The sequence below is a fragment of the Neovison vison genome, chromosome 6 (assembly GCF_020171115.1).
Source record: "Neovison vison isolate M4711 chromosome 6, ASM_NN_V1, whole genome shotgun sequence".
Taxonomy (NCBI): Eukaryota; Metazoa; Chordata; class Mammalia; order Carnivora; family Mustelidae; genus Neogale; species Neogale vison.
Window position 1 is genome coordinate 129,969,787 of NC_058096.1, and position 13,879 is coordinate 129,983,665.

The following is a 13,879-nucleotide window of genomic DNA, read 5'->3' on the forward strand; positions in this document are numbered from 1 at the left end:
GAGGCATGGTTGCTTATCTTAATCCTTCAGCCTGAAGGACAGACTTCTAACATCTAGAGGCCTGTGGGCACATTCCTGCCCCCTCCCCCTGCCCCACTCCAGGTTACTGTCATCTCCCAGGAAGGAGCTTATGCACTCTTCTGGTGCCCATGTTTGTGTGGCTTCTGTCCAGAGGACATACCTGGTCACCTGTCTGGTGGCCAGCAAGGCTTACATTCACAGATCTTATAGCAAATGCAGAAAGTTATTCAGTGGGTACCTCCTGGGGCACAGCACGGGGACAGCAAACAAACACACCTACAGTCTTTCTGTGAGAGGTCTATTAGCTTAGCTTTGTAGCTGTGGCCTGAGGGGCTGGTTTAATTAAACAAGAAGCTAAGATAAGGACCAACTACAATCCTTTCCAGGAAACTCAAGAGCACAGCAGTATCTTCACACGCTCCCTCTGCCTAGTGCCAAGTCATCAGTATCTCCTAAACAGGAGCTTGTGCACAAATCTGGTGGCCCATTTTTGTAACTATTCCCTGGGATATAATACTTGCCCACCTGGGTCTGGTGGCAAACAGGGCTTACATTCCCAGGTCCCATAGGGCTGTTAATAATCCCATAAACAGTTCTTAGCTACCACCCTCGGCACAGCATAGACCTCAGACTGAAACACAATCCCAGACTTACTGTGAGAGGCCAATTGGCTTCCTTATAACTGACCTGAGGAGCTGGCTTCCAGTTAAACCCACATCTGGAGGCCAACTATCATCTTCTGCAAAGACCAGGATGGGGGTCCAGTGGGCACCATATTTTCATTGTCCCTCTGTCCCACCCTAGGTCACTGGTGTCTTTGAGAAAGGAATGGGTATATACATCTGGTGCTCCAGCATTTATGGCAGACCCCGAGAAGATCCGTCCCACAATAGCTGGGTTGTGGCTGGTGGGGCTTCTGTTCACAGGTTCAGTGGGGCAATAGCAAAAAAAAAAAAAAAAAAAAAAAATTAACAGGCGATTATCCCAGGACTCAGTGCAGAGGAAGCAGACAGAAGTGCCATTTCCATTCCCCTGGAAAAGGTATATCTGCATACTTTAAAAGTTACCATATGAGGGTCTGGCTTCCAATCAGAATTTAGGTGCTGACCAAGATCCTCCCTTTGGGACTCTGATAGTTCTTGGCACACTTCAGCTACTAGGAGTCACTGATAATAAAGTAGGCTGCTTGGACAAACCGTTCAAGAGACACCCAAGAGCTAGCACAGGGTTGAACAATGAGGATCATCTCCTACACAAGACTACACCTTCAAACTGTGTTATCTAATGCACAGAAACTAACAGAGACTCAAAGAAAATGAAGAAAAGAAAGAATACATTCCCAAAGAAAAAAAACAAAACAAAACAAAAAAACAAGATAAAACCTTAGAATAACACCATAATGAAATGGAGACAAGTGATTTACCTTGTAAAGAGTTCAAAATAATGGTCATAAAGATTCTCGCCAAGCTCAAAATAATGAATGAATGAAGTTAAAGTTTCAACAAAGAGAAAATATAACAAAGTACCAAACAGAAGTCACAGACCTGAAGAATACAGTAACTAAAAAAGTACAATAGAGGTGCACCTAGGTGGTTCAATTGACTAAACATCCAACTCTTGATTTTGCTTGGGTCATGATCTCAGGGTTGTGAGATCAAGCTCCTTGTCTGGCTTTACACTGGGTGTGGAGCCTGCTTAAGATTCTCTTTCCCTTTCCCTCTGTCTGTCCCCCTCCCCTGCAGTCTCTCCATTTCTTTTTTTTAAAAGATTTTATTGACTTATTTGACAGAGAGAGATCATAAGTAGGAAGAGAGGCAAGCAGAGAGAGGAGGAAGCAGGCTCCCTGCCGAGCAGAGAGCCTGATGCGGGGCTTGATCCCAGGACCCTGAGATCATGACCCAAGCTGAGGGCAGAGGCTCTAACCCACTGAGCCACCCAGGCGCCCCTCTCCCTTTCTTTTAAAAAAAAAAAAAAAGTATACTAGAGGGGTTCAACAGGAGGTTAGATGAAACAAAGATCAGAGGGCTCAAAGACAGGAGAGTAGAAGTCATTGAATCAGAGTATCAAAAAGAAAAAAGTGATTATAGCTTAAGGGACCTAGAGGACATCATCAAGAAAACCAATATATGCATTACAGGGCTCTCAGAAGGAGAAGAGATGGGGGCAGGTCGGAGGGATGGAGTAGTGCAGAAAACAAATATGAAGAAATAATGGTTGAAAACTTCTCTGACCTGGAGGAGGAAATAAGCCCAGAGTTCCAAATAAGAGGAGCCCAAAGACACATTATAATTAAAGTGTCAAAAGTTAGAGACAACAAGTGGGAACTTGAAAAGATGGTGGAGTAAGATCCTGAGCTCGCTTCCTCCCACAGACACATCAAGACTACAGCTAAATATAGAGAAACTCACTCTGAAAGTGACATGAAGACTGGCAGAACAGCTCTTCCACAGCTAAAGATATACAGAGAAAGCTATATTGAGAAGGTAGGAGGACAGAAATGTGGTTAGGAACCAAAATTCCCAGTGCGGCCACCCACAGATGGGGAACCACAAACAGGAGGATTATCACAGGTACAAAGATCCTCTCTGAGGAATGAGGGGTCCAATCTCCACATCCAGCACACCCTGCCTTGGGCATCTGCACTGGGAAGGCAAGCTCCCTTAATCTCTGGCTTTGAAAATCAGCAGGGCTAGTCTACGGCCATACCACCCTGAACGCGCCCGATCTCATCTGAAAATCAGCAGGGCTGAATTCTGGGAGACCAGAAGGATATAGGAAACTGGGACTCCATTCTTAAAGGCAAAACATACTATATCACGCACTCTGAGAGCCATCACAGAGGCAACAGTTTCAGAAGCACCTGGATTATATGTGAAGGAGATTGACCATAAGGCATGTGCCAAAGGGGCAGGGGTCTCTTAAGAACTTTCTCCAGGGATGGAGGTGCTGACACACACCATTTTTCTTGCCCTCCTTCAACCTAACTGCTCCATTGTTGATGGGAGCCAGTCTAACACTCTACATCTACCTAGCTAGTGCAGCTCACCCCACTCAGCATTTCCCTCCATACCCACCCCACTCACCTGGGAGGGTGCCCCTCCAAAGGAACTTCTGCCCAGCCACATCCAACAGCTCTGACTGAGACCAGCATCCTTCCAAAGTGACTACTTTGGAGTCACTTTGTGACAGCCCTTGCCAGGACAAGCAGGGAAAGGGAGGCAGCCCTGCCCACAAACATATCACCAAAAACTGTGGCAAGGACTTTCAGGGAGCTGTATGGGAGACTAACGTCACCCAACAGTGCACACAAGCAGCTACAGCCAGGTCTCTCAGCAGGCTATGCTGGAAGCCAGCCGTACCCACCAGCAGGTCTGCAGCAGTTGCGGCCAAGTCACAACAGGAGGACACACACAGTCCACACATGGGAAACCCTGGTAGTAGCCTTCTACATAAGGCCACTACCTTCAAGACCAGGAATATAGTTGACCTAATTCACAGAAACAAACACCTTGTGTCAAAGCGAAGAGACCGAGGAATAGATTCAAGATGAAAAAATAAGAACCTCAAAAGAGAACAAAACCAAGATAACCAATCTACCTGATAAAGATTTCAAAGTAATGGTCATAAAGATGCTCATCAGGTTTGGGAGAAGAGTGGGTGAATTCAGTGAGAACTTCAACAAAGAAAAAATATAAAAAGAACCAATCAGAGCAGAGGAATACAATAAGTAAAGTGAAAAATATACTAGAGGGAATCAACAGTAGATTAAAGGATGCAGCACACATTCGTGATCTGAAGACAGGGTAGTAGAAAGCAACCAAGTTAAACAGCAAAAAGAAAAAAGAATTTTAAAAATGAGGATAGGTTAAAGGAACCCTGTGACAATTTAAAACGTACCAAAATCCCATTATAGAGATCCCAGAAGGAGAAGAGAAAGGGAACCAGAAAAGCTATTTGAAAAAAAATAAGAACTACAAACTTCCTGAATCTGGGAAGGGAAACATAGATCCAGATTCAGGAGGCACAGAGATCCCCACAAATTTAACCCAAGAAGGTCCACACCAAGACACACAGCAATTAAAATGGGGCAAGGGGTGGGGAGGTGATAATAAGAGAATTTTAAAGGTTGCAAGAGGGGGGAAAAAAAAAAAAGACAGTTAACTATTGAGGAAACCCCCCCCCCCGTAAGACCATCAGCTGATTTTTCAGCAGAAATTCGCAGAACAGAAGAAAGTGGCATGATGTTTTCAAAATGCTGAAGTGGGCAGATCTGCAGCCAAGAAGACTCTATCCAGCAAGACTATCATTCAGAATAGAAGGAGAGATTAAGAGTCCCCCCCACAAATTAAAGGAATTTATAACCACTAAATGAGCCCTACAAGAAACGTTATAGGAGGGGTGCCTGGGTGGCTCAGTGGGTTAAAGCCTCTGCCTTCGGCTCAGGTCATGATCCCGGGGTCCTGGGATCGAGCCCCGCATCATGTTCTCTGCTCAGCAGGGAGCCTGCTTCCTCCTCTCTCTCTGCCTGCCTCTCTGCCTACTTGTGATCTCTGTCTGTCAAATAAATAAATAAAATCTTTAAAAAAAAAATGTTATAGGAGACTCTAAGTGGAAAGCAAAAATTGAAACAGTAAGAAAAATAGGAAGCACAAAAAAAAAATAAAGCGTATCTGTAAAAATCAGACAAAAGGAGCATAAAATAAACAACATAAAATATAACAAGTAACAAAATGTGGAAAGGAGTAAAGAATGAGTTCAAAATTAAGTAATATAGATTTGTTATATGCAGAAGATGTTATATATAAACCCAATGGTAACCACAAATCAAAAAAACAGTAATAGATAGGCAAAAAATAAAGAGTACGGAATCAAAGTATATCACTAAAAAAACAAACAAGACAGCAAAACATGAAAGAAAGAAAAAGAAGGATCAGAGGGAAAACTATAAAACCACAAAACAAGTAACAGAATGGCAACAAATACATATCTATTAATAATTAGTTTGAATGTAAATGAACTAAATTTGCTCCAAGCAAAAGACATGGTGACAGAGTAGAAAAAAATATCAAGACCCACCTATATGCTGCCTACAAGAGACTCATTTCAGACCTAAAGACACTTGCAGATTGAAAGTGAGGGGTTAGAGAAACATTTATCATGTAAATGAGTGTTGAAAGAAAGCCAAGGATCAGGGCACCTGGCTGGCTCAGTTGGTGGAGCATGCAATTCTTGATTTCAGGGTTATAAGCTTGAGGCCCCTGCTGGCTGTAAAGATTACTTAAAAATAAAATGTTTAAAAAAAAAGAAAGAAAAGAAGGATGGAAGGAAGAAAGAAAGCCAAGTAAAAATACTTACATCAGACAAAAGAGAGTTTAAAACAAAAAATGTAAAAAAAAATGAAGGACATATATAATAATAATATGTAATAAATAACAATAAAGGGGACAACAACAAGATATAACAATTATAAGTACTTGTGCACCCAACTTGAGAGCACCCAAATACATAATATAGTTAATAACAAATACAATAATTTCGGAACTTTAATATACTACTTACATTGATAGACAGGTCATCCAAACAGATCAACAAGGGAACAGTAGCTCTGAATACATACTGGACCAGATGAGTTTAACAGACACATTCAGAACATTCTATCATCTAACAGCAGAATACACATTGTTTTCAAGTGCACATAAAACATTCTCCAGAATAGATCACATATTAGGCCATTAGGCTACAAACAAAACCTCAACAAATTCCAAAAGATCAAAATTGTACCATGTGCCTTTCTGACCACATGCCATGAAACTAGAAATCAACCACACACACACACACACACACACACACAGTCTGGGGAGATCATAAATACATGCAGGTTAAAGAACATACATTTCAACAATGAATGAGTCAATCAAGAAATCAAAGCAGAAATTAAAAACTACATGCAAACAAATAAAAATTAAAAAAGAAGTCCAACACCTTTGAGATACAGTAAAAGTTGTTTTAAGAGGGAAGTTTATAACAATACAGATCTAACTTAAGAAGAAAGAAAAATCTCAACCTAACTTCACACCTACATGAGGTAGAAAAATAAACAAAACCCCAAACCAGCAGAAGGAAGGAAATAATAAAGATTAGAGCAGAAATAAATGATACAGAAGCTATAAAAACAATAGAACAGATCAATGAAACCAGGAACTGGTTTTCTGAAAAGATCAACAAAATTGATAAACTTCTAGCCAGATTCATCAAAAACAAACAAGCAAACAAGCACACACACAACAACTGGGAGAGAGAGACAAAGGACTCAAACAAAGTCACAAATGAAAGATAAATAACAACATAACAGAAATACAAACAATTATAATACTATGAAAAAGTGTATACCAAAAAATTAGGGGCACCTAGGTAGCTCAGTCTGTTAAGCATCTGCCTTTGGCTCAGGTCATGATCCCAGGTCCTGGGATCAAGCCCCACATCAGGCTTCTTGCTGAGCAGGGAGACTGCTTCTCCCCTGCCTGCCATCCCCTCTGCTTGTGCTTGCTCTCTCCCTCTCTCTCTGTCAAAGAAAGAAAGAAAGAAAGAAAAGAAACAAATAAATAAATATTAGACAAACTAGAGAAATGGATAAATTTCTAGAAACATACAAACTACTAAAACTGAAGCAGGAGACTTAGTGAAAGACCACTTCAGGAGAGAAAAGCAAGATGGCCAAGGAGTAAACCTAAATTTCCTCTGGTCCCAGGAGTTCAGCTAGATAATTATCAAACCATTCTCAACACCTACGAACTCAACAGGCAATCCAAGAAAAAAACAGTAGCAACTCTATGAATAGAAAAGCAACCACTTTCTGGAAGGTAGGACATGTGGAGAAGTGAATCCGAAGTGACAGACGGGAAGATAGATGTGGGGGGGTGGGCACGCTCCCAGCAAGCAGTGCAGCAGTGGAGCAGTGGAGCACAAAATCGGAACTTTAAAAGTCTGTTCCACTGCGGGACGTCACTCCAGTGGCTAAGGGTGGGTGGGATGGGTAGAACACACTTGCTGGGACACTGTAGTCTCAGGATCCTCAGGGTCACAGAAAGAAGGGGGGGACCTGAGTGTTGCAGACCTCCCAAGTATCAGAACGGGAAATCCAACTACAGAGATGAGCTGAGCAGTGGCCTCTCAGCTTGGGGTTACCTTAAACCATGATCCATGGCACTGTCAGGTCACTACACTTCAAGCAGCGACCCCACAAGTGGCAGATCCAGGGAGACCACCCCACCTCCCCCAGGAGGAACACGTGCCACAGAAATCTGCTGCTGTTTGGAATCTCCAAACAGGGCCATGTACCAGAGATAGAAACACTTGGTCACAGGCTGGGCAAGCATGTACTGCGGCCAGAGACCAGGGAGACAGAAGTGACTAACAGCTCTGCTATTCAACACAGTACTAGAGGTCCTAGCCTCAGCAATCAGACAATAAAAAGAAATAAAAGGCATCTGAATCAGCAAAGTAGTAGTCACGCTCTCATTCTTTGCAGATGATATGATATTTTATGTGGAAAACCCAAAAGACTCCACCCCAAAACTGCCAGAACTCATACAGGAATTCTGTAAAGTGTCAGGATATAAAATCAATGCACAGAAATCAGTAGCATTTCCATACACCAACAAGACAGAAGAAAGAGAAATTAAGGAGTCAATCCCATTTACATTTGCACCCAAAACCGTAAGATACCTAGGAATAAACCTAACCAAAGAGGCAAAGAATCTGTACTCAAAACTACAGAATACTGATGAAAGAGATTGAAGAGGACACAAAGAAATGGAAAAATGGGTGCGCCTGGGTGGCTCAGTGGGTTGAGCCTCTGCCTTCAGCTCAGGTCATGCTCTCAGGGTCCTGGGATTGAGCCCTGCATTGGGCTCTCTGCTCAGTAGGAAGCATCCCTCTATCTGCCTATTGCTCTGCCTACTGCTCTGCCTACTTGTGATCTCTGTCAAATAAAAAAATAAAATCTTAAAAAAAAAAAAGAAATGGAAAAATGTTCCATGCTTATGGATTGGAAGAACAAATATTGTGAAAACATCTGTGCTAATTAGTGTAAACTACACATTTAATGTATTCCCTCTCAGGGAACCTGGGTGTCTTAAAGTAGTTAAATGTCTGCCTTTGGCTCAGGTCATGATCTCCAGGTCTGGAGACTGAACCCCACGTTAGGCTCCTTGCTCATCAGGGAGTCTGTTTCTCCCTCTGCCTTTGTCTCGCCCCCTGCGTATACTCTGTCTCTCTGTCTTGCTCTCAAATGAAAAATAAATAAATAAATAAGTAAATGCAATCCCTATAAAAATACCATCAACTTTTTTCAAAGAGATGGAACAAATAATTCTAAAATTTACATGGAACCTCGAATAGCCAGAGGAATGTTGAAAAAGAAAGCTGAAGTTGGTGGCATTACAATTCCAGACCTCAAGCTCTATGACAAAGCTGTCATCATCAAGACAGTATGGTACCGGCACAAAAACAGACACATAGATCAATAGAACAGAATAGAGAGCCCAGAAATAGACCCTTAATTCTATGGTCAGCTAATCTTTGACAAAGCAGGAAAGAATGTCCAGTGGAAAAAAGACAGTTTCTTCAACAAATGGTGTTGGGCAAATTGGACAGCCACATGCAGAAGAGTGAAACTGAACCATTTCCTTACACCATGCACAAAATAGATTCAAAATGGATGTGACCTCAATGTGGGACAGGAATCTATCAAAATCCTTGAGGAGAACATAGGCAGAAACCTCTTCGACCTCAGCCGCAGCAACCTTCTTAGAAACCATGCCAAAGGCAAGGGAAGTAAGGGCAAAAATGAACTATTAGGACTTCATCAAGATAAGCTTTTGCACAGCAAAGGAAATAGTTGACAAAACCAATATACAACCAACAGAATGGGAGAAGATATTTGCAAATGACATTTCAGATAAAGGGCTAGTATTCAAAATCTATAAAGAACTTATCAAACTCAATATCCAAAAAAACAAATAATCCAGTCAAGAAATGGGCAGAAGACATGAACAGACATTTCTCCAAAGAAGACATCCAAATGGCCAATACACACATGAAAAATGCTCAAGATCACTCAAGATCAGGGAAATACAAATCAAAACCACAATGAGATACCACCTCACACCAGTCAGAATGGCTAAAATTAACAAGTCTGGAAACGACAGGTGTTGACGAGGATGCAGAGAAAGGTGAACCCTCCTACATTGTTGGTGGGAATGCAAGCTGGTATAGCCACTCCAGAAAACAGTATGGAGGTCCCTCAAAAAGTCGAGCAGAGAGAGTCAATTATCATATGGTTTCACTTATTTGTGGAGCATAACAAATAGCATGGAGGACAAGGGGCGTTAGAGAGGAGTAGGGAATTTGGGTAAATTGGAAGGGGAGGTGAACCATGAGAGACTATGGACTCTGAAAAACAATCTGAGAGGTTTGAAGTGGCGGGGGGGGGGGGGTGGGAGGTTGGGGTACCAGGTGGTGGGTATTATAGAGGGCACGGCTTGCATGGAGCACTGGGTGTGGTGAAAAAATAATGAATAAAGTTTTTCTGAAAATAAATAAATTGAAAAAAAAAAAGTTGAGAACACAGCTACACTACGACCCACCAATTTTACTACAGGGTATTTACCCCAAAGATACAAATGTAGTGATCTGAAGGGGCACATGTACCCCAATGTTTATAGCAACAATGTCCATAATGGCCAAACTATGGAAGATGTGGTATATATATATATATATATATATATATATATGAATTTTATGCAGCCATCAAAAAAAGATATCTTGCCATTTGCAGCAACATGGATAGAACCAGAGGCTATTATGCTAAGCAAAATAAGTCAATCAAAGAAAGACAATTATCATGTGATCTCACTCATAGGATGAATTTGAGAAACAAGACAGAGGATCATAGGGGAAGGGAAGGAAAAAATGAAACAAGATGAAACCGGAGAGGGAGACAAACCATGAGAGACTCTTAATCTCAGGAAGCAAACTGAGGGTCGCTGGTGGGGGGAGTGGGAGGGATGGGGTCGCTGGGGGATGGACATTGGGGAGGGTAAGTGCTATGGTGAGTGCTGTGAATTGTGTAATACTGATGAATCATGTAAGACTGATGAATCACAGACCTGTACCCCTGAAACAAATAATACATTATATGTTAATTAAAAAAAACTTAAACAGGAAGAAATAGAAAATTTTTTAAAAGATTTTATTTATTCATTTGACAGACAGAGGTCACAAGTATGCAGAGAGGCAGGCAGAGAGAGAGAGGAGGAAGCAGGCTCCCCGCTGAGCAGAGAGCCTGACACGGGGCTCCATCTCAGGACCCTGAGATCATGACCTGAGCCGAAGGCAGAGGCTTTAACCCACTGAGCCACCCAGGTGCCCCAAGAAATAGAAAATTTGAACAGACGAATTTCCAGCAAGAAGATTGATGTAGTAACCAAAAATTTCCCAACAGCAAAAAAAGTCCAGGACCAGATGGTTTACCAGTGAATTCTACCAAACATTTAAAGAATTAATACGTAGTCTTCTCAAATGACTCAAAAAAATAGAAAAGGAATGAAAACTTTCATATACATTCTATGAGGCCAGCAACCAAAAACCAAAATCAGATGAAGACAGCATCCAAAAAAAAAAAAAAAAGAGAGAGAGAGAGAACTGTAGGCCAATATCTCTGATGAACAGAGATGCAAAAATCCTCAGCAAAATTCTAGCAAACTGAATACAATACATTAAAAAAGTCATTCACCACAATCCAGTGAGATTTATTCCCAGGATGCAAGTGTGGTTCAATATTCACAAATCAATCAACATGATACATTACATAAATAAGAGAAAGGATAGGGGCACCTGGGTGGCTCAGTGGTTTAAAGCCTCTGCCTTCGGCTCAGGTCATGATCTCAGTATCCTGGGATAGAGCCCCACATCAGGCTCTCTGCTCAGTGGGGAGCCTGCTTCCTCCTCTCTCTCTCTGCCTGCCTCTCTGCCTAGTTGTGATCTCTGCCCATCAAATAAATAAAATCTTAAAAAAAAATAAGAGAAAGGATAAAAACCACATGATCATTTCAATAGACACAGAAAAGGTATTTGATGAAGTACAATACCCATTCATGATTAAAGAAAAAAAAAAACCCTCAACAAAGTAGATTTAGAAGGAACATACCTCAACATAAAAAAAGCCATATAGGAAAAAACTAGAGCAACATACTCAGTAGGGAAACCTTGAACTTTTCTCCTAAGGTCAGAAACAAGACAAGGATGTCTACTCTCACCACTTTTATTCAACACACAATCCTGAAAGTCCCAGCCACAACAATCAGACAAGAAAAAGAAATAGACGGAGTCCAAATTGGTAAGGAAGAAGTAAAAATTTCACTATTTACAGGGGCATGATACTATTCTAAAGAAAACCCTAAAGACTCCACCAAAAAAAAAAAAAAAAACACCTACTAAAACTCATAAATGGCTTCAGTAAAATTGCAGGATACAAAAATCGGTGTGCAGAAATATGTTGCATTTTTATACACTAATAATGTAGCACCAGAAAGAGAAATCCCATTTACAATTAAACCAAAAATAATAAGATACCTAGAATAAACTAACCAAAGAGGTAAAAGACCTGTATTCTAAAAACCATGAAACACTGAAGAAAGAAATTGAAGACACAAAGAAATAGAAAGACATTCCATGCTAATGGATTCACAGAAGAAATATTGTTAAAATGTGTATACTACCCAAAGCAATCTACATATTTAATGCAATCCCTATCAAAATATCCAATCATATAGTTTCACAGAACTAGAACAACCTTAAGATTTATATGAAACCACAAAAGACCCCAAAGAGCCAAAGCAATTTTGAAAAAGAAATCAGAGGGGGAGACTGTGGACTCCAAGAAACAAACTGAGGGTTTTAGAGGGAAGGAGGCATGAGGGAGATGGGTGACTCTGGTGGTGGGTATTAAGGAGGGCAGATTCCATGGAGCACTGGGTATTATATATAAACAATGAATCTTGGAACACTGCATCAAAAACTAATGATGTATTTTTATGGTGACTCACAGAACACAATTAAAAAAAAGAAGAAACGAAAGCTGGAATAGCACTACTGGGTATTCACCACCACCCCCCCAAAAAAACACAAAAACACCTAATTCAAAAGGATACATATACCCCTATGTTTATGGCAGCGTTAGCCAAAATAAGAAACCAGCCTGTGTCCGTCAAATGGATGGATACAAATGTTGTGGTTTGTGTACCCACACACACATGCATGTACACACATACACAGGAATAATATTCAGCCATAAAAATGAAATCTTGCCATTCGCAATAACATGAATAGAACTAGAAAGTGTAGGGGCACCTGGGTGGCTCAGTCAGTTGGGCATCTGCTTTCAGCTTGGGTCATGATCTCAGCGTCTTGGGATTGAACCCCACATCAGGATCCCTGCTCGCTAGGGAGTCTGCTTCTCCCTCTCCTTCTGACCCTCACCTCACGACATTCATGCATGCACTCTTTCTCTCTTAAATAAAATCTTTCTTAAAAAAAAAAAAAGAACTAGGGGGCACCTGGGTGGCTCAGTGGGTTAAAGCCTCTGCCTTCAGCTCAGGTCATGATCTCAGGGTCCTGGGATCGAGTCCCACACCAGGCTCTCTGATCATCAGGGAGCCTGCTTCCTCCTCTCTCTGCCTTCCTCTCTGCCTTATTCTGATCTGTCTCTATCAAAGAAATAAATAAAATCTTTAAAAAAATAAAAATAAAAATAAATTTAAAAAGAACTAAAAGTCTAATGCAAGGAGAAATAAGTCAGTCAGATAAAGACAAATACTGTATGATCTCACTCACATGTGGAGTTAAAGAAACACAACAAGACGAGGGAAGGGAAAAAGAAGAAAAAGAGACAAAACAAAAAACAGACTCTTAACTATAGAGAACAAACTGGTGGTTACCAGAAGGGAGGTCAGGAGGGAGATAGGTAGAATAGGGGTAGAGAATAAAGAGTACACTGAACCATAATGGGGGAAAAAAACTAACCAAATTGTCCCAAAGTCATATATTAAAAAAACTTATTTCCACCCTTGTTTGGGCTTTTGATTCATCATTTTGGTTTGCAGTTGGCAAGTAATTAATCTTTTATTTAGAGTTTGCAATGATTTTAGAGAATGGGATTGGCAAAATAGCCATCACAGACTCCAGCAGTGCATTTTAACTTTTCCCCATGAAAAAGTAAATCATTCACCTTTGAGAATTTTTCATTTGAAATTCTAAGAATAGTTTTGCGTGCTATAAAAATCACTTCAGGTTTTTTAATTATTCTAATCTAATAATGATATTTATGGATTGTCAGTTAGCTGTCATGTTAACATGTTTGAAATTGCTATTGAATTTTCCTAGCATTGGAAGCACACATACATCCAAATACAAAGATAATAGTCAGCAATTCTTTGAAGATGTTGCTAATATTTTTTCCATGATTTTTTAAACTACGAAATTACTAATACAACTTAAAAAAAAAAAGACAAAGCTAAAGCTACCACAATTCCAGACTACAAGTTATATTACAAAGTCATAGTCATCAAAACAGTATGATACTGGTGCAAAAACAGACACATGGATCAATAAAACAGAATAGAAGACCCAGAAATGGACCCACAACTATGTGGTCAATTAATCTTCAAGAAAGCAGGAAATATCCAATGGAAAAAAAAAGAAAAAAGAGTCTCTTCACAAATGGTGTTGGGAAAGTTGGTCAGCTACATGCAAAAGAATGAAACAGCCACTTTCTTACATGATATACAAAAATAAACAC